Source organism: Choristoneura fumiferana, chromosome 18 (assembly GCF_025370935.1).
Source record: "Choristoneura fumiferana chromosome 18, NRCan_CFum_1, whole genome shotgun sequence".
Classification (NCBI taxonomy): Eukaryota; Metazoa; Arthropoda; class Insecta; order Lepidoptera; family Tortricidae; genus Choristoneura; species Choristoneura fumiferana.
In genome coordinates, this window is record NC_133489.1 from 3,851,378 (window position 1) to 3,872,884 (window position 21,507).

Sequence of the window (21,507 nt, forward strand, 5' to 3'; positions counted from 1 at the left end):
AAAATGGTATAATCAAAAATTCAAAAAAAAAATTTTTAGAGTACCTCCCATAGACGTAAAGTGGGGGTGTTTTTTTTTCTCATCCAACCTTGTAGTGTGGGGCATCATTGGGTAGGTCTTTTAAAATGACATGACATGACAAACCACGTTTCAGAACGTGTCATTGTGCTTTTTTGCGGGTGCGTTTCCGAATCTCTTTTCATCATTTGATATCTATTTTCTTCTTGTTTGTTCTGTAACGTAATTTTTTTTGTAATTATAGACGCATTTGGAATAATTTCAGAAAACTGAAATGAGCTTTATTATTACTAAATAAATGTTTAGTAATAAGAATGAAATAACAGATTTAAATATTACTTTAACAATGTATGACGAACTTTCTTTGTGAACACTTCTATATTCAACGCTTACTTCCTCAACCTCGTATCTACCCGAATTGTATACAACAAATCAACACTATCATACTTAACATAAAAATGATTCTAAAGCAATTTTGTGGCCAGATACGAGGTTGTGAAAGTAAGCGGTCGATATGTATTTTCAAGAGGGCACCCGTTCACGATAACGTTCGAATTTCAAAAACTCTTTCCAGCCAAGAGGATAAAAAGCGACTTTCCACGCAGATTTCGAAGGATAAAGAAAGCTTTATCGAGCTAGTGAGGTGAAAAGATATTTAATTCAAACACTCTTCTAATTACAGTATCATCGACGCAATGTAATTCTTCAAATTCGAATTTTTCAAGTCAGAAATTAAAGCTTTCTCATCAAAAATATAGTGTGGCACCCGCTCTAACCCGGGCCACGGGATCACCGGGATAACGGATCGGCCACATGATAGATCGCGGTTGCTCTGCAGATTTTATAATGACACTTAATGCGAATCGCGATAATTCAGGCTTTAATTGATTTATTAAGCACCCTTTTTTTTTTTTGCGATGTGAAAATGCTTTATGCATACTTCCGTGGAAAGTTATGTGGGACTCTCTGGTCTTAGCATACCCACTAAAAACACATCGGCGTTTCTCCACTCTGCTCAGCTCAGCCTCAGCCGGTTTATCCTGATGGAATGAGAGTTTCCTTTTTCTATTGGCAACTCAGCCTCAGCCGGTTTATCCTGATGGAATGAGAGTTTTCCTTTTTCTATCCCTAGGGAACTCTGTTTGTTTGTGCGAAAGGTGTACTTAGGGTTTTATACATACATTTCTACCTGTAAATACGGAGTCGAAATATGGCTGCGTACAGTGCGGTTTGTCTTCCGGTGAGAACCCGGGTTTCAATCCACGATTCTCTGCTTGAGAGGCCATATGTCAAACCAACACCATTTGACTATCACGGCTTTTTTATATGCTTCGTATGTGTGTAAGAGCGACTGATGCTATTGGATTAGAAATATCCTAGCTTTGCTCTTTATCTACAGAAATCTTTTATTATAATTATACATAGGTAGTATACCACTTGTTGGTAAAGCAAACACAACATTAGGTCCATGAGTATTCTCTTATAACGTTCCATCATACCATGTGCAGAGGGGGATTTAAAAGCGAGCTATTCCAAATACTTTCAAAATCCCGCTACAGCTCTCCGAAATTATAGAATTTCATCACACTGGCACGTGAAAAAAGGGGATAGGTGAGGGAAAAAGAATAAATTAAGATCAAATCTTTGTGATAAAAGGCTGGCATAAATACGATGTTTTCCACATGGCCGGGTGCCAATGCAGACAGACGGAACGGCGCCGATTGGACAGGTATTGAGAGTTGGATAGAGTAGGATAGGTAGTAAACATTGTTTTTGAAGGCTTGAAGTTTTTATGTAAGAAAATGTTCTAAGTTTGCGATTGGTGACTTTGACTACCTAGAGGTTTGTAGGTGAGTCATGGGTGTTTTACTTGTACAGTCAGCATCAAAAGTAGCGGATCATTTGTATTACTTTGTCGTATTAGCACATTTGTCAAATTTGTATGGTGTTAAGTACGTTGTTGTAAAACGACAAAGTACAAAAGCATGCAGCTACTTTTAATGATGTTACACTTTTATATGTTTTTAACTTTGCCTAGTTGGGATAAAAGACGACTAGTATCATATTTTAAATTATTTCATAGTCTGGACAAAGCTTTTCATTTACTTAAATCAAAGAATACTTGCAATAAAAAACTAAACTATCCCACTATCACATTTTTTTTTATTCGACTGGATGGCAAACGAGCTAGTGGGTCTCCTGGTGGTAAGAGATCACCACCGCCCATAGACAAATGCAACACCAGGGGTATTGCAGATGCTTTGCCAACCTAGAGTCCTAAGATGGGATACCTCAAGTGCCAGTAATTTCACCGGCTGTCTTACTCTCCACACCGAAACACAACAGTGCAAGCACTGCTGCTTCACGGCAGGATTAGCGAGCAAGATGGTGGTAGCAATCCGGGCGGACCTTGCACAAGGTCCTACCACATGCATTTACAAACTAAAACCTAATTAGCTAGCATATAGCATTTAATTTATTTAATTTGTCCTATGATAGTTTATTTAAGTAGGTGGGTATTTTTATTTATTTATTTAAAAATCAATTTAGTAGATACAACAATTATTTCTCACAAGTCTATGTACACCTTTGTACGCTTCAGCTTCGTATCACAGGGTTAAGCGAAAAATCAAAAATATCTGAACACGCTTCTACGCCGTTAAGAATAGAGTCGTGTTCAAATATTTTTGACTAAATTTTTGCTCACAAGTTTATGAACTCGACTGTACCTACTAATAAAGTGATGACAAATTAAACTAGATGTATGTTTGGATATACCGTGTAAATAAAGCAAAAGAACTGGTAAATATTTCAACGCTTTAACCTAACTTACGCACAGATTTAATTAACACAGAGAGGGGTCACTTCTCAAAAGTACACTAAGACTCAAAAGTACGTCGAACGACAGACCTATACTTAGTAAACTGCTTCAACTTTGCCCTCTGGCCCCAACATTGCCTGATTCGATTTAGAGTCGATAACTTAGCACTCTTATAGGCTTTATACTTTTATCTACACGGGAATTATTATTACGGGGGGATAAAAGTTTAAGAACCTAGAAGGGTGCTAATAGTTATCGACTGTAAATTGAATCAGGCAATGTTGGGGCCAGAGGGCAAAGTTAAAGCAGTTTACGGTTTTTTTTATCTACAAAGTGCGTATACACGAAACATCAAAATGCCTTTGTCAAGGTTTACCTTAAATCTGAACCCTATATAATTTAACCCGAAGTGACGTGAGCGGCCACTTAGGGCGGCTTAGCGAAGCCCAATAACGGACCCAAAACGCTCACCTTTGTTTGTTATTAATTAGAAATTCAAATCCAAGTTGGACTGTTGACGTATGAAAGCGCAATGAACTGTCACGGTGTTGACAGAAAAGCTCAATTTTAATTAAGTTTTTTTTAACTAATGTTTTTCAGGTTTGCCTGCAATGGTCAAATCAGACGACTACACGGCCGCTGACAAGTCAGCGCTGATATAGGTAGTGCCACGAGAGTTGAAGTGAATGATTGCACACAGAGCTACATGAAGTACTGATTGCATAAAAGGAGGATATATTAAATGAATGAATGAATGTCAAAATCCCCCTGTCATTGCATGACATGTTCTTGTGAGCGTGTCCCCAACTCTAGTGGCACTACCTTACCTACCTACGTATAGCTATAACGTATTATTCTAAAACGCTTCAATATTTGACCGTCAGCACCGATGGTCTTCGTTACTCTAAAATAGGTAAGCCTATACTTGGTTTGCATATGTATTTAACTAAATGTAAACAAAACAGCGTCAATTGGTGTCTTAAATATTGAAATTCGCCCATTAAACTATCTAAACATTTAAATTTCTGTATTGAAATACACTAGTTTGTATTACAATGTCATATAAGTAAAATGTATAAAATCCTTGAATGTACCAAATCTGGCAGATGAAGTTTGTTTACATTTAGTTAAATACCTATCCAAACGAAGTACGTATACCTACAGGCGTGCAATTTACGGAGCTAGTTATGACGTTAATTTTGGTTATTCCGTAGATCTCGTTATTTCTGATTGGATTTCATTGAGATACCCTAAAATAGCTTTTTAGGGTTCCGTAGTCAACTAGGAACTATGTCTGTCTGTCCGCGGGTAAGCTCAAAGATCGTTAGTACTAGAAATCTGTAATTTGATATGAATATACATATCAGTGACGCCGACAAAGTGGTACAACATAAAAAAGTAAAAAATCATTTTTTAGGGCAGGTACCTCCCATAGTCGTAAAGCGGGGGTGATTTTTTTTTCGACTAACCCTATATTGCTATATTGTGGGGTATCGTTGGATAGGTCTTTTAAAACTATTGAGGGGTTGCTAAGACAATTTTTCTATTCAGTGATCTGTTTGTGAAATATTCAACTTTAAAGTGCAAATTTTCATTTAAATTGAGCGTCCCCCCCCCCTCTAAAATCTAAACTGTTGGGTGGAAAATTTTGAAAAAATTCAGAATGGTAGTAAATATATCAAATTTACAAGGAAAATTATAGCGGCTAAGATTGTTTGAGAATTATTAGTAGTTTAAGAGTAAATAGCAGCCTAAGGTATAAAATATACCTAAACTTGGAAGATTCAGTACACAATACGAAATCCTTCGAAATGTATTATTTGATTTTTTCGTAATGGCTACGGAACCCTATCCTGGGCGTGTATGGAACGCTCTTGGCCGGTTTTTTATTTCTTTGTACTTTGAGTTACCTTGAGTTTTTATAAGACCAGTGTAGACAGACTATTTTTCTGTCAAACAGTGGTTACCTACAGGATGAGGATAGAATATAAAAAAAAATATCACGGGACAATTCACACCAATTGACCTAGTCCCAAAGTAAGCTTAGCAAAGCTTGCATTATGGGTACTAAGCAACGGATAAATATAATTATATAGATAGATACATACTTAAATACATATTAAACACCCAAAACCCGAGAACAAACATTCGTATTTTTCATACAAATATCTGCCCCGACACGGGAATCGAACCCGGGACCTCAAGCTTCGTAGTCAGGTTCTCTAACCACTAGGCCATCTGGTCGTCTAACGAATAGATAGAGATGATGAGTGAGCTCTTGACAGTCCGCGCGTTAACAATACCTGTGATTTCAGTTCCATAATTCATCATTGGTAACACATTTTACAAAAAAAAACGCCACTTTGACGTTATAAAGTATCATCATCATCATCATCATCCCAGCCTATATACGTCCCACTGCTGGGCACAGGCCTCCTCTCAGAACAAGAGGGCTTGGGCCATAGTTCCCACGCGGGCCCAGTGCGGATTGGGAACTTCACACGCACCATTGAATTGCTTCCATTGTTATAAGTATGCCAACTTTGTACTTCATATAGGTAAACATAAAGTATCATTTTCATAGCTTTATAACATAGTCAAGGTTTTCCTCAAAGTTCACATCGATAAGTGGTAGTGTAGGGGTATGGCACGCAGCACGGAATGCTAAGGACCTGGGCTCAATTCCCAGCGCTGGTTTCTTTTTCTGGTTTTTCTGTGTATCCATGTCTCAGTTTGTATTTTTTATTTAGAGTTGAAATAAAACATACAAAAAGACTCCAAATAACCAATCATAACTGAAAGATCACGTTCCCACATGTTTGAATACTTACTAAAGTTAGGCTTAATGGGAGTTGAGACGCCATTTTGTAAAACAATATCAAAGAACAGCCTTATCACACACTATTTTAACGCACAGGGTTATTATTCCAGTATTTCAAATGCCTCAATTTTCGTGGCCACGTTTTCTTAAGCCGGGTACTCACTAGCGAGCTGTAAATGTAACCGAACACGTTAAGTGGTTCTAGTATGTACGCGTGAAACGATCTTCACTTGTGACATCCATCGAGCGCCCTCACGGAACGTACTCATCAAACGAGCTGTAACTGATACTGTAACGAGGTTCTAGAAACCGACACTCGTCGACTCACTACGAGCCCCATGTGTTCTGCCCGCGTCAGGCTTGCGAACCACGTACACACTATCAGCCTTATTCATAAAAAGTTAGAGCCTCCTTGAAGGCTCCTTGAAGGCCCGATGCTAAAAAACATGATTCATAAACGTCTGTTAGCGCTAATCAGTCGATCAAGGCTCTGCTAAAGTTAGAGGACCGTAGACCCTCCTTTATCTCTCTGCTAAGTCACAAAATGGCCGCCACAAGTTTGAACAGCTGACTTTGACTAGAGCAAAAAACCATAGGTACCGAAGATATTTATAGTGAAGGCAGGGCTACGCAAATTAAAAAAAAAACAGGAAAATTTATTTACAGGAATTTGTATTTAAAAATCCTCTAAATTAGCAACAATAACTTAACAATAAATATGAAAAAAAATAAGGATGAATAACATAATTATGGCTTTTTGCACAACATAAACATGCGGATCGGAAATGGCGGGAAAACAAACATCTCGCTTTTTATTTTTTTTCCTGGTAATTTGCTGTCACTGCTGTCATTTTTTTTTTAATTATCGATTAGGCCATTTTTTGTCTTTGACTTGTCAAGGTGGCCAACATAACGCGTCTAATCCGTCTATCAGCAGCTCAACAACTAGCAGACTGCTAGCAAGCGTTTATGAATCATACTTCTTGACAACCGTCTAACAAGCTTAATCAGTCTGCTAAGTAACAGACCGATCAAACCTCAATTAAGGATTTTTTATGAATAAGGCTGTTAGTGTTTAATCTTAAAACTTAATCTACCGGTGTAGGGTGAAAATATTCGAGTCAGCTGTTCAAACTTGTGGCGGCCATTTTGTGACTTAGCAGAGAGATAAAGGAGGGTCTACGACCCTCTAACTTTAGCAGAGCCTTGATCGACTGATTAGCGCTAACAGACGTTTATGAATCATGTTTTTTTAGCATCGGGCCTTCAAGGAGCCTTCAAGGAGGCTCTAACTTTTTATGAAAAAGGCTGTAAATAAAGATGTTTCACGTCAGCGTCTCGACGTTTCACGTTTCAGGGCCAATCAACTTTTTAACCGACACGACTAATCTGTCCGCGACATTTTTCAAACAATTGCAGATTTTTGTAAGTAAACATGTTTTTTCTGTAATTTAATAGATGGTGTATATGAATATATGCCATCCTGCGTAAGTTCAACGTATTAAACCGTGAAATATCTTGTTGGAAGTACGATTTTTCGGTAACGCCAGTGACAATTTTGGAAACGCCAAAGAAAGTGTCGGTAAAATAGTTGATTGGCCCTTCATCGGGACTTCGGGAGCTCATCAAAAGGTAATCGCATTTTAAAGTCTATTCGCCGAGAGTCCTCCTAAGGCCCAACGTCCTTAATTTAGAACATACGTCAAAGCAAATGTCAACTTTAAATGCTTGACAAATTTTTCAAATTCTAATAATCGAAATTTGACGTGGGCTTTAGGAGGTTAAAAGTATAATGATAACGTCTCAGTACAGCGACTGTCACTAAATTATCGCAAACTGTATGACGGCGTCACTTGTCACTGCGTGCACTGAGTTTAGTGGTACCAGGTACCATTCTGTTCTTGTCAAATGCGTGGCCGATGTAGCGAGCGGACGCGGCAGCCACATTCCCATTTCGTTCTAGAATGGGCTTTGAGTGTGTAGGTTGGGTGTTCGCGTGTTGTTTTCTGTTTTACACAGTTTGTTTAAAATTATTGTTTTAAAAATAACTAAGTACCATTTTTAACTCGAAAATAGCTAGCAAGCCATATTTTAAATGGCTAGCAATGAGTTGCTGCCAATCGGCAAGTGCAGTGTAAGACGTCCACCAATGAGATGGACGGATGACCTGGTTAAAGCTGCGGCTCCACGGAATGGATGTATGTCGCTTCCAACCAAAGCAACTAGAGGTCTATGGGGGGGAGGGGGGATCACATAATCGCGTCATATATGCCCAACAGTGCTGATATAATAATGACGATGATGAATGAGTTAACCCCTGATTGTTATATTTTATCATCAGCGAACATGTTTGTTCGCTGGACAGTCATACGTCCCAATAAGTTTTATTTTCTGTCTACTATAAATATAAAGCCGTGGTGGCCTAGTGGTTTGACCTATCGCCTCTCAAGCAGAGGGTCATGGGTTCAAACCCCGGCTCGCACCTCTGAGTTTTTCGAAATTCATGTGCGGAATTACATTTGAAATTTACCACGAGCTTTGCGGTGAAGGAAAACATCGTGAGGAAACCTACACAAACTTGCGAAGCAATTCAATGGTGCGTGTGAAGTTCCCAATCCGCACTGGGCCCGCGTGGGAACTACGGCCCAAGCCCTCTTGTTCTGAGAGGAGGCCTGTGCCCAGCAATGGGACGTATATAGGCTGGGATGATAAATAAAACTAGAAGCAATTAGTTATAAAACGCAGCGATTCGGAACCGACTTGAAGGCCTCTTCTCACTGGCTGTGGCTAAGACTACTCTGAGACTGGCAAATACCCGTGAGAAGCATTAGCTCGTACGAGGGATTCCGACACCGCCGACAATCACGTTAGCGCTACGACTCAGCGGATTTTTTAACAGGGGAGCTGCTACGAAATTCGAAAATCGAAGTTCCTGTCGTACCGTCCCTCTCACTCTCGTGTTAAACAACGTCAGCGTCAGCGGGATAGCAAGATACGAAATTCGAATTTTGCACTTCGTATTAGCAGGTCAGCAGGGCTACTACGAAACTCGAAACTCGAAGTTCGTGTCATTCGGTCCCTCTGACACAAAAGGAGGAGGTTGTATTTATTTTATTTGATAATGACAAGAGTTCATTTTTTTGACAATCAAGTGACAAGTGACATCTGATTTTTTTCTTCAAGTACGAGTGCTTAGTCATTTGTTTTGTTGTGCCAGTGTCACATTTATCACAAAAAAATAAATTAAACGCTAGAGAAAAAATGAAAGAGTTGTTCCTCACTCTAGTACCAGCAGGGCTACTACGAAACTCGAAACTCGAAGTTCGTGTCATGCGGTCCCTCTGATACTTATACTATTTAATACAAGAGCGAGAGGGACCGCACGACACGAACTTCGTGTTTCGAGTTTCGTAGTAGCCCAGCAGGAGCTCGGTGAAACGGGCTTTTAAAGGTTGGATAAGGAAAGATACAGACTGAAAAGGGATTTCACGTACTGTCGGATAGCGACTAAATCCCCAGTCGTTATTATTTTTAAAATGCGTGTTATTCTTACCATCTTGCTCGCTAATCCTGCCGTGAAGCAGCAGTGCTTGCACTGTTGTGTTTCGGTGAGGAGAGCAAAGACAGCCGGTGAAATTACTGGCACTTAAGATATCCCATCTTAGGCCTTTAGGTTGGCAATGCATCTGCAATACCCCTGGTGTTGCAGATGTCTATGGGCGGTGGTGATCTCTCACCATCAGGAGACCCACTTGCTCTTTTTCCATTCAGTCGAATAAAAAAAACTACTTTGGCCCAGGGGTCCCTTTATTACCTAACTATACAGTGGCGTGGCACCGTAATGGCACAGAATAAGTAATGGTTTAATTCCCATCGGGTTGCTGAATTTTTTTACGATTAAGTCAGTGTTAATAAGTCCCTATGGCAAAACTTGTTGACAACTGGGTATGAGGTGTCGTGTCCAAAGACATACTGTCGCAGGTGGTAGGACCTTGTGCAAGGTCCACCCGGATTGCTACCACCATCTTGCTTACTAATCCTGCCGTGAAGCAGCAGTGCCTGCACTGTTGTGTTTCGGCGTGGAGAGTAAGACAGCCGGTGAAATTACTGGCACTTAAGGTATCCCATCTTAGGCCTATAGGTTGGCAACGCATCTGCAATCGCCCTGGTGTTGCAGGTGTCTATAATAATAATATTATAATTTAATTTATTTATTCAGACAATTACATCTCTTACAATTGTATCTCAAAGTTTAACAATTGTGTTTTGTTTCTTTTCTTTTGTACAATAAAGAGTTTACGTGCATACATCTACTTTGTTAGTAAAAAGCATACAAACAACTTATCAATCTATTGTTAGTAAAATTCTAATTAAATGTCAACAGTCTATGGGCGGTGGTGATCTCTTACCATCAGAAGACCCACTTGCATGTTTACCATCCAGTCGAATAAAAAAAAACTTCTCTCATTTCTCCTTCTTATCGAGTTGCTTAACCTTTTCGACGCCAACGACTCATACATACGCACCGCAGGTTCTACGCCAGCGACCTATATATACGTCCATTACTTCAATGCAAAAGCAACCTTCGTTCAATTGTGTTAAGGTTCAATTTTAGGCATTGCAAACCTGGCGTATTGGTAATGTTTTTTGTATTTGACGTGGCGGTGAAAAGGTTAAGGGGTCCCGTAGATAATTAAGAACCAAAGGCTAAATATATCTCAGCTATATTTCCGCTTCCACCGTCAAAAAATGAATTGGAGATGTAAAGTCTCCCAATGTCAAAATTATAATATAATTTTGTGTACATTTCATAACAAGCAACCATTAAGCTTAAATGAAGGCAAGCGTACGTCCATTTCCAAATAAACTTTATTTACCAATAAATGCAAAATTGTATTTTTGGGGCTTTCTAAGAATCCATCAAATCCTCCGGGCGCGTAGCATTCAATGAAATATGCAAATGCCTGTTAAAACCATCAGTCCAAATTGTGTCTTCTTTTTTTCGGCCACCTGTTGCCGACGCATTATGCAAAGCCCGTGGAAGCCGAAACAATTCTCATAATAACCGAATTTATTGCGAACCATTTTTTCGGTATAATTTGTGTCGTTTCATTTGCATACTTTTGAGGTGTTCATAGAATTCTAATCTAACGCGACACACGTTTCGGATAATAAAGACTTAGATTCCGTTTATATCGTACTCAAAATTGTAAACTTTTGCTTACAATTTAAGGTACTGTTTGGTTTTGCAATAATTACACTTGTGTCGCGTCATCGTGTGACAGTGAGCTAGAAATATGCGTTTGCGATTACATGATTGAAAAGCTTAATAATAATGCTCTTTAAGGGTGTGTTATCACAACTCTGTTAACAATAACAACAGTAATGTAGCTGGGCGTTTTCAAAAAAAGCTTACCCTTTTTTTTATTTTGGAAAAATATGGTTATTCCTACTCAGAATCAAGAGCACCATGGATTCCGATAGTTTAAAAAAATATCCCCAAAAAAAAATTCAGTTTTGCAACGTTTTTTTTATACACAGATAGGCGTGACAAAGTTGAACCGACATTTTTTTTATGAAAAAGTGGAGACATTTTTTTAAACGATCAGAATCGATTGTGCTCTTGATTCTGTGAAGGAAAAACCATTTTTTCCAAAATTTCAAAAAAAAAGAAAGGGTAAATTTTTTTTAAAACGCCCAGCTGCTAAAAGTTCTTGAATACGAAAAAAAAAATACTGTAGTATAATTATAAAGGCCCTGGTCTTTCTGACCCATTGTTGGACAAAGGTCTTGACCAAAGAGTTCCACAACCTTTCCACAACGATCAGCTCTGCATTGCCCACGTCTTACTGGTTTCCGCGACCATCACCAGATCGTCAGTCCATTTTGTTGGAGGCCTTCCCACGCTACGTCTTCCAGTTCGTAGTCGACACTCCACAACCTTACTGCCTCAGCGGCCGTCGATTCTATGAATAATGTGCCTTGCCCACATACCACTTGCTCCTTAAGTCTGGCGACTCTTTAAGCGATCATGACGCAGTTTTGATTGTCATCACTGGCAGCACACACTGATCAAAGACCTTCGTCTACCTCATCTCATCATCATCAGCCGGAAGACGTCTAGTGTAGAACAAAGGCCTCCCCCTTAGAACGCCACAATGAACGGCTACTCGTCACTTGCATTCACGGGTTGCCTGGAACTCTCGCGATGTCGTCAGTCTAGACTAGAGCAAAGGTTCAACCCTTTGGTTTTAACGGCACACTTTACGTTCATCAAATTATCACGGCACACCAGTAAAAATAGCTAAGTGCGAGTCTGGCTGGCGCATAGATGGTTCCGTACAGTATACCAATAATATGTATAACTTATTAATAGGGTCTTGTTGACACCTTTAGGTATATGAAACCCTAAAAAGTATACACTTCGCGGCAGTCGCGGCACACCTGAAAATATACGCGGCACACTGGTTGAAAACGTCTGGTCTAGAGGAAGCATCTCCAACGCTTCGTCTTCCGGTCCGTGGTCGCCACTTGAGGACCTTTCTCTCGCAACGGCTCTACCTATTCCTTGAGCGATGTGTCCCACACATTGCCCTTCATCTTGCATATTCTTCGAACTGTTGGTGACTTTAGTTCTTCGGCGAATTCCCATATTCTGGATTCTATCGCGCAAAGAAACTCCGAGCATAGCTCTTTCCATTGCTCATTTCGTCTTTTGTATCGTTTTTTGTATTTCTAGATGGCGCCACTGTTGCGTGAGGTTTTAAGTGTCGCTTTCTGTTATTACGGGCGTGAAAACAAAGATTACATTAAAATCATATTTAATACATCTTAAAACCGTACCATGAAAATATCGAGCAACCACAGTCTTGCGTAGTCCCGTTTTGTTCGGAAAAAGGGAGGACAAAAGTTTTCGAAAGACAAAACTATCTCAAAACACAGACATTCATTGCCCCTTATCGCATAATTGCCATAACTAATTTCAGGTAATGCAAAATACTCACAAAATTATTCTAATTATAAATAAACCCGCGTAGCTCACCCAAAAACTATGAGATTTGACATTTCGGAGACCTCACCCTACACCAGCGCCTCTAACGGCGAATTCATACGCGATAGCCCTCATTGTCTTTCTCACTCAAAACTCCTCGGATGATTTAACCCAAATTGTGAAACCTTTGGCTATAGTTAATTACGTTTTCGTACATCTGCAATTCAAAGGTAAGTATGCAGGTTGTTTTGTTCTCAAATTACGCATGAATGCTGCATGTACCCAATATACATACATTGCGGCATCCACTCTTCCCATTTATTCCACACGACGACACTTTAAAAGCCCCGACTGACCTGATTCTTATAAGGGTTATATCCTTTTAGGAATCAATTCAATCCGACCCAAAGATTGTAAGACAAAAACCTTGAGGCTTATGCAAAGTAACGTAACGGATTTTGGCTAAATTGAATTTGACAGTTTGGTTTTTAGGGTTCTGTACGCAAAGGGTTACAAGCGGAACCCTTTAATACCGTTACACTGTCCGTCCGTCCGTCTGTCCCTCACAGGGCAAGAACCGTAATAGACAGAAAACTGATAGTTATACATATTAATGTGTATTTCTTCCTGTTTTGACCAAATAATGAATTAAAATAAAATAAGGGCGTCTCGAAATCATTTTATTAAAGTTTTATTCATAAAGTTTTCATTTTTCTTTAGTACGAAAATCAAAAAAAGCTCGACTTTATTTGGACAAAAATGGAATCCACTCGTAATTCTGATGATCTATTTCTTCATTTCGGATAAAACTTGAATATTTTCAAAAAAGCTGTTATCTATAAATCTCCTTAAAGGTAACAGCTGCAGGAATTTCGCTTTTAATCTGTTCATAAGGACTCCAGAATGACCGTATCACCATCACTTTTTCTAATGATCCTTTTTAAAAACCTTTCCTCGAGTTCTATAGCGCTTTTAGAGCGTCAAAAACCGCTCGTTATCTCAACGACGACGCTCCATCTAACTAGGTCACCCAGAGAGATCTGATAACGCCTTGATTAAGCCTGACCTTTAAACTTCATGATGTATCCGCATTGAATACAAATAAGTATAAGTTCTAAGGCCTGGTACCTAAGAATGTGCATTTGAAAAAAGGGAATCAACGTCCCAAGGCACAACTTTTTCTCGATGATTTCTTTCATACTCAAATAAAAAAAAAATGAAAAAGTAACAATCAATGGCTTTCGTATAAAAAAAAATACACCATTAAAGCTAAACATTTTATACTGGCCAGTTATACTAACGATTCGAATGTTGACTTCAAATTACATCCTTCTCGATCAATTAAGCAATTTCAAACACTGTCCGAAAACAGAATTCGAATTTCAAATTCGGTGAATTAATTGAACAGAAAAAAACAACATAGATCCATTTGAATAAAAGCGTTTGATTGGTCATTCTTTTGCGTATGGTGGGTGTTTGTTGCGTAAACAAGAGCATAAATTAAATAAATTCAGAAAGTCCATTGTATACATATATAATATGTGCAATACACAATACCTACACTAGCAAATAATATGAAAATAATAACAACAACCTTGCCATTAGCTTAATTTACGAATATTGAAGGGTAGGTACTAAATGTAAATGTTTACGTTTGATCACAAGTATTTTTACTAGGTAGGTATGTTTTAGAATTAGGTACATGGTCTGAAAAGAATTCTTTAACAAAAAACTGAAACCAAAAAATATTTTTAATAAAAAAAAATAACCAATTACAAAAACCGTGATATTTTTTTAAAAACAAAATAGGACCGACTACAAAAACCTTGAAACAAATTTTCTACTAGTTTCAAGTCGGTGCATCAGCACGAGCCAGCAGGAGTGATAGAAGCCCATTAGGCATTAGGTGAGGTATACGACTATAGATCCACTCCTGCTGGGTCGTTAAAATTATTTTTAAGGTTTTCGTAGTCGGTTCCATTTTTTGTTAAAAAATTTTTTTTGTGTTTGTAGTCGGTTCAATTTTTTATTAAAAATATTTTTTTGGAATCGGTTTTATTTATTGTTAAAAAAATCTTTATTTCTCACTATTTAGTGATTAGTAGCCAAGGTTCATCTTTCAACGATTCCATTCAGTCCATTTTTAGTCAGTTACATTTTTTTCGCGGACAAACATAATAGGTTACATATAGGTCAAACTGAGAACTTCCTTTTTTGAAATTGGTAAAATACCAAAACCTTCTCCTAAATGTAACAAATTATTTTCTAAAAACCGCATCAAAATCGGTTCAGCCAAACGCGAGATAATTGCGGACAAACATTCATACAGGTCATACTCAAAACGTCATTTATTTAGTCGGTTAAAAAACCTTTACACTTTTTATCTGATTTCAGGTCTTCATTTTTAATAGTGGTTTTGTTCTCATGCAACACAATGGTTTTTTTATTATGTTTGTATTTAGTTTTATGTTTATATTATTTAAAAAATATAAATTTATTTAGCATCCGCATTGCAATGTGTATAGAAATTGAATTAGAAAAAATAAACACAAAATGTCAAGAAACGATTGAGAAACAGCATAATGTGGAATTATTGTGGACATAAATACGAGAAAAATGAACTAAAATAATTTCCTTGCTCACCCGCGACCTTACGATAGCTAAGCTTATGCAAAATATGCGTGTTCATGCAGTTCCTCCACCTCCACACTGTAAGAACACGCACAAATCACACAATCCCATCTATTACCACCACCACACTACACTGACGCGTTTCGAACTCAACCAGAGCTCATCTTCAGAGTGACAGAACCGTACCCGGAATGGTAGCATGGTGTACGGTTGTGTCACTTCATTGATATGGACCTCCGCAAAGTAACGCCTGATTCAATAAATTATAAATACGAGAACTGTTTGGTACTCTTTGAGAAAAGAGCAATCAAATGAAACATTTAAAAAAAAGTAAAATTATAAAAAGGTCCAATGCAATGGCCAGTACGGCAGTACGGCTTCGGTTGTTTTTTTTGTTCTCAATTTAAATTTAGAACTGTCAGGTTGGTGAAGAGTTTATTTTTGGTGTGTGTTTACTTAATTAATTAATCGTCATCAGTATTTTTTTCCAAGCATTTTGTTAACTTAAAAATGGAACAGTCTTCAGAAAAAAAGTTGTTTAGATCTACGTTTTTTGTAGTTCTTCGTGTTTTATACAATACAACTTATTGCACGAGACTATACCTAAATTCGGATTTTCTGACAAAAGAGCACCACAAAAAACCTGCACAGGCATTGGAGCGTAACGCATACAGCCAGCGACGGTTTTTAATTTATTTTTAAGAGATAGTGAATTTCGCAGCTTCGGTCACAGCTCCGGTAGCCGTGATCGTCTAGTGGTTAGGACCCTACGTTGTGGCCGTAGTAACCCAGGTTCGAATCCTGGTCACGGCAGTGATACACTGTCGCGGCGGAGTATTTTTTTAATCAATGTTGACCGTGCTTTGCTCGGAGTTTTTTTGGTTCAATCATTTTTTTTTCAATAACGGTGCACATAAACCTAAAACCGGCCAAGAGCGTGTCGGATACGCCCGAGATTCTATAGCAGTTACGAAAAAATCAAGGAATATTTTTCTAAGGATTTTAAATATTTTATACGGAGTTTTTCAAATAGGTATATTATACAGCGTGTATTTTTGATACTACCTCAAACTGTAACCAGACGAAGATTTAACTGCTGTGAACCGCTATCAAAACAAATTGTTAATTTAAAATTAACTACCAGAGCGTAATTAATTTTTGAAACATTTGCGAGCAGCAATGTAATGCGTACAAAGCGTTCTGTGACATCTGTCAGGTCAACAAGTGCGACGTTTTGAATAAAAACAAATTAGTATCGCGTAGTGATACATTGCGTGCTAATTAATTTTGTACGGAAAAACTAAGTCTAAATTTTTTACTAAAATATAATAAAATGTGATTATAGGGCCTCCTCCTAACTGCCCTTAAAGTTTGAGGTAGTATCAAAAATTCACGCGAAAGTGTGTGTGTGTCTGTGTTTGCGTGTTTGTATGTATGTTTGTCCGTCTTTCACGTCGAAACGGAGCGATGGATCGACGTGATTTTTGGCATATAACTGGTTTATGGGCCAGAGAGTGACATAGGTTACTTTTTATCCCGGAAAAATGCACAGTTCTCGAGGGGACAGCGCGCGCTAACCGAATTCCACGCGGGCGAAGCCGCGGGCAAAAGCTAGTTTGATATATTTACAACCATCATGAATTTTCCCAAAATTTTGGAACCAAGTTTTGGCTACGGGACCCTAAAAGTGAAATATGCACTGTGTTACTTCTGTAGAACAAAACTCTGTTATTTTCTGTTTACAGTTCAATGGGAAAATTTTCAACTGTGTCATGGTTAGTGCCTTGTTCCAGTTTGTGTACTAGTTTTCAGATAGTCTAAGTTTGCAACTGGGTTATAGGAAGTACTTAATTTTTACTGGATCTAGCCAGGGAGCAGGTAATCCGTACATACGACTGAAGAAGCCATACAGATGATTTAATTTAACTTCGGGATCGAATCAGAAATGAGGAGATACGTAGAAGAACAAGGGTCACTGACATAGCAAAGCGAATTAGCACGTTGAAGTAGCGATGGGCAGGCCATATAGCACGGAGAACGGCAGGGTTACTACGAAACTCGAAACTCGAAGTTCGTGTCGTGCGGTCCCTCTCGCTCTCGTATTAATTAGTATAAGTGTCAGAGGGACCACACGACAGGAACTTCGAGTTGCGAGTTTCGTAGTGGCCCCGCAGATGGTCGTTGGCGCCGAAAGGTTCTCGAGTGGAGACCGCGGATCGGCAAGCGCGTGGGCAGTCCACCAAAGAGATGGACGGATGACCTGGTTAAAGTCGCGGGTTCACGGTGGATGCAAGCCGCTTCCAACCGAGGCAACTGGAGATCTATCGGGGAGGTCTATGTCCAACAGTGGACGTCCTACGGCTGATATGATGATGATGATGATGAATTTATCTTCACCTCGTTTTGTGTGAGTGTTAGATTGCTTTAAATTTTACTTACTTATCTTATTATGATTCTCTTCCGTGTTCGGACAGACTAGATTTTTGGTATACCTACCTACATCCGATTTTTAGTACACTCTTGAATTAGTAGGACCGAGTAATTGGACCTGACTAATGATGTTTAACTCAATTGGACAATACAGCAACCAAATAGCTTTAGTATGTAAATACACTCAATTTCGGCCATTATACACGCAGATCTATAATTGCGGCTCAAACCCTAAAGTTCAAGTTTTAAGCGTACCTACTACTAGCTTTGACCAATTGGCTAAAGTCTGGTGTAAGTGTGCATGGAAATAATTATTCCCTTGTATTATTTATTTAACCTTGTCTTGGGCGTATGTATTATGTGGACTTTGACTGTTGGCCTCTTGGAGAGGCTCAGAGTCAGGCATGAAGAGAGCAATGCTCAGAAGTTTTCTGCACGACAGAATCTGGAATATGGAAATTCGCCGAAGAACTAAAGTCATCGACATAGCTCAAAGAATATGCAAGTTTAAGCGGTGGAAAAGATCTTGAGAGGCGACCACAGACCGGAAAGCGAGGCGTTGGTAAGCCTCCCACTAGGTGGAGTGACGTCATCGACATCTGCTCGATTTTACTAGTTGAGAGCGATCCGTTTAGTGAACGAGCGCGCACAACTCTAGTCTGCGTAGTATACTTTGAGTAGTTGTCCGCAAAATCCTAAGATAACTTAGCCATTAAAGTCATTGTCTCTTGCCTTACAAGGCGAAGCTTAACAAGACAGGAATTGATGCCCCTTGGGATATCAAACTATTGTTGGCCGCTGAATTGGCCATTGTTTTAGTTCGTAATCATACTTGATTATATACGTATTTGTATACCGACCGTGAAATAAGGTACATATTTTTATTATTTATTCATTGATATAACAACAGTGTTTACACAGGAAATTACATTAGATTTACAATGGTTCTTATATTATATGTAACACTAACAACAGGTACCTATATACAGCGCTCAAAGTTTAAGTGAAATGGATTAAATAGTATATTAGCGTGTCCATAAGCACGGATTATCAGGCCGTGCATTATTTGAGCGTGCATTAACAAGTCGTACATTAACTACACCCGACAGAATAACAACAAGAAATAGTAAAGTTGATCCACCCATCATCACAGAAGGGAGGGTGATTAGCAATAACAACGTTTATTTTCGACTCGCTCGCGGCGAAGTTAAGTAGAGGATTATTACGAAAATGTCTGAGGATGATTCGTAATATTAATGGCAACAAGCACATCATTAAGCCTAGGAGCATGTTAATTGCTAAAAGCGATGCAGAGAGTATGAAAGGAAGCTTAGATTAAGCATTTATTCATTCAATAGAGGGTGATTCGGGAGACTTGCCCTGCTCAGTCATCCATCCCAGCCTGTATACGTCCCACTGGTGAGCACAGGCCTCCTCACAGAAGGAGGGGGCTTGGACGGGTAGCTCCCACGCGGGCCCAGTGTGGATTGGGAACTTAACACACACCATTGAATTGCTTCGCAGGCTTCCTCACGGTGTTTTTCTTCACCGTAAAGCTCGTGGTAAATTTCAAATGAGATTTCGCCATGAAATTCGAAGCTGTGGTGGCCTAGTGGTTTGGTTTATGGCCTCTCAAGCAAAGGATCGTGGGTTCAAACCCCGGCTTGCATCTAATTACTTCAGTTACGGGCTTTAAAAAACGCCGTAAATTAATAACATTTAATTTATTGAATCAGGCGTTACTTTGCGGAGGTCCATATCAATGAACTAAAAGAATTTCTTTGCTCACCCGAGTCACCCGCGACCTTAAGGTAGTTAAGTTTATGCAAGATATGCGTGTTCATGCAGTTCCTCCACCTCCACACTGTAAGAACACACACAAACCCATCTATCACCACCACCACACTACACTGAAGCGTTTCGAACTCAACCAGAGCTCATCTTCAGAGCAACATCACCGTACACCATGCTACCAGATGTTAGACTAACAAACCACAACAACCGTTTTAATTTGTCACTGTAACTCCGCAATATTTTTTCTCAAACAAAACAAAACAACCCACCCCTCTTTTTGCATCGGGGGTTAAAAAGAGCCCTTTGCGGCCTACTTACAGAATAAACGTTTTGAATTTGATTTTTACGTACCTGATTTTTGATCTTGAGCAAAATTATTCCACGAAAGTTGAACAAAGTATAACAGTTAAGTAAATTCCCCGCTTTCGCATAAGCCGCGTCTACACACATAACATTAACGCTCGTATTTATCGTGCCTTAACTGGGAAACATTGCCCATTATAATGATTCACTGCGTGTACTCGGCTTTATGTGTACTCTTACTCGAAATTCACGCGTTCCACTGATTTTAATCTTTTTGAGCTTTTAAGGCAGGTAAATGAAAAAAAAAAGGAAATTGGTAGTACAGTTGTAGCGAATATAATCCATTCTCATCTTGATAATTCGGAACGAAACACACGACTACTGTTCAACCGCTGTCCTTGATGTAAATCAAACAACGGTTGCTTGCTCAAATTTGACACCCTTTTTATACTTGCTAGGAAAAATCTCGCCAGCGCGATTCAGGTTGATTTAATTTCCCGTACAGCGACATCTATCGGCAGATAAACTAACTACTTCCTAATGCTGCCGCCGTGTCTGTGAATTCTATCTTGTAATTCGTCCAAGAACATTACATAAGTCTAAAGGTACTACGTACCATCCCGAGATATCCCATCAACAATATTTGTAAATTCCATCCTCTGAACCGTATAATGAGAACATAATAATAATGAAAATGAAACACATGCCATTGATATTTTCAACGATTCATACACGTAATTTAGACAAAAACTGTTGAATCACTTCAAAGACAACAATAAGTAGCACTTGTTATGAGTAGGTAGTTAATTAACATATTTTTCATCACACTTGCTCGTAGACAGTATCTAAACACGCAGGCTACCTTGGTTGCAACCCCCCAAATAAAACCTCGAACCCGCGCTGCTTCAGGATCACACGCACACGCACGTTGCCGCGCATGCTGCGGGAGGGGGAGGGCGGCGCTGCCAAGAGCGCAGCCTAAGGTATCGCCAATATTTGGAACAATTATATTTTTTCTTTTAGAAATAAAAAATGTACTCGCAAATGTGATGAAAAACATTGTATGTCGCACGGGCGGTACTAGAATTACGAACATCGACTCATTAAAGCCCTCAGTCTTCGACTTCGGGCTTCTAATAGACTCTCGTTCGTAATTCCTTATTTACCGCCCTTAATGTAAAATTTAACCGCCAAAAAATTGCGGCGTTTTTTTGTTGGCGTTTCCGGTCGTTTTTTTTTGGTGAATTGTTTAACTGGTCAGACATAACGTGCAGAAAAGGCGCGTTGGAACTCCAAAGGAAAGACATTCCCCAGCAGCGGGAACATTACAACAGGCTAATTAACCCCCGACTTTGTCACTTCAAAGTTCAATATCTCAAAAACGGCTGAATCGATTTTGATAAAACATGTCTAAGACCATCGCTAGAAAACCTGCTTTTAAATAAAAAACCGCATTCAAATCGGTTCACCCGTTTAAGAGTTATGGTGCCACAGACAGACACAGCGGTCAAACTTATAACACCCCTCTTTTTGCATCGGGGGTTAAAAACAGACGCCAACACAGCGATCGTGACATGACACTAGCGACATGTTTTAAGTTTCTAAGTCTGATTTCGGTAAGTTCAACCATTTTCATGCAACTCCTAAAAGTTTTTTTAATAACCTTCGTCCACGAACCGCAGATGTTACCTAAGGGTT

At 39.1% G+C, this 21,507-nt stretch overlaps 1 protein-coding gene and 1 non-coding gene across 2 annotated transcripts in view; both read left to right on the plus strand.

The window, feature by feature from the left end:
• LOC141438195 (uncharacterized) overlaps positions 1-21,507 on the plus strand; it is a 102,016-nt gene that overhangs the window by 44,260 nt on the left and 36,249 nt on the right. The window lies entirely within an intron of this gene.
• TRNAH-GUG (transfer RNA histidin (anticodon GUG)) lies at positions 16,024-16,095 on the plus strand. Its single transcript has one exon. It is a non-coding gene; the product is annotated as a tRNA-His (tRNA).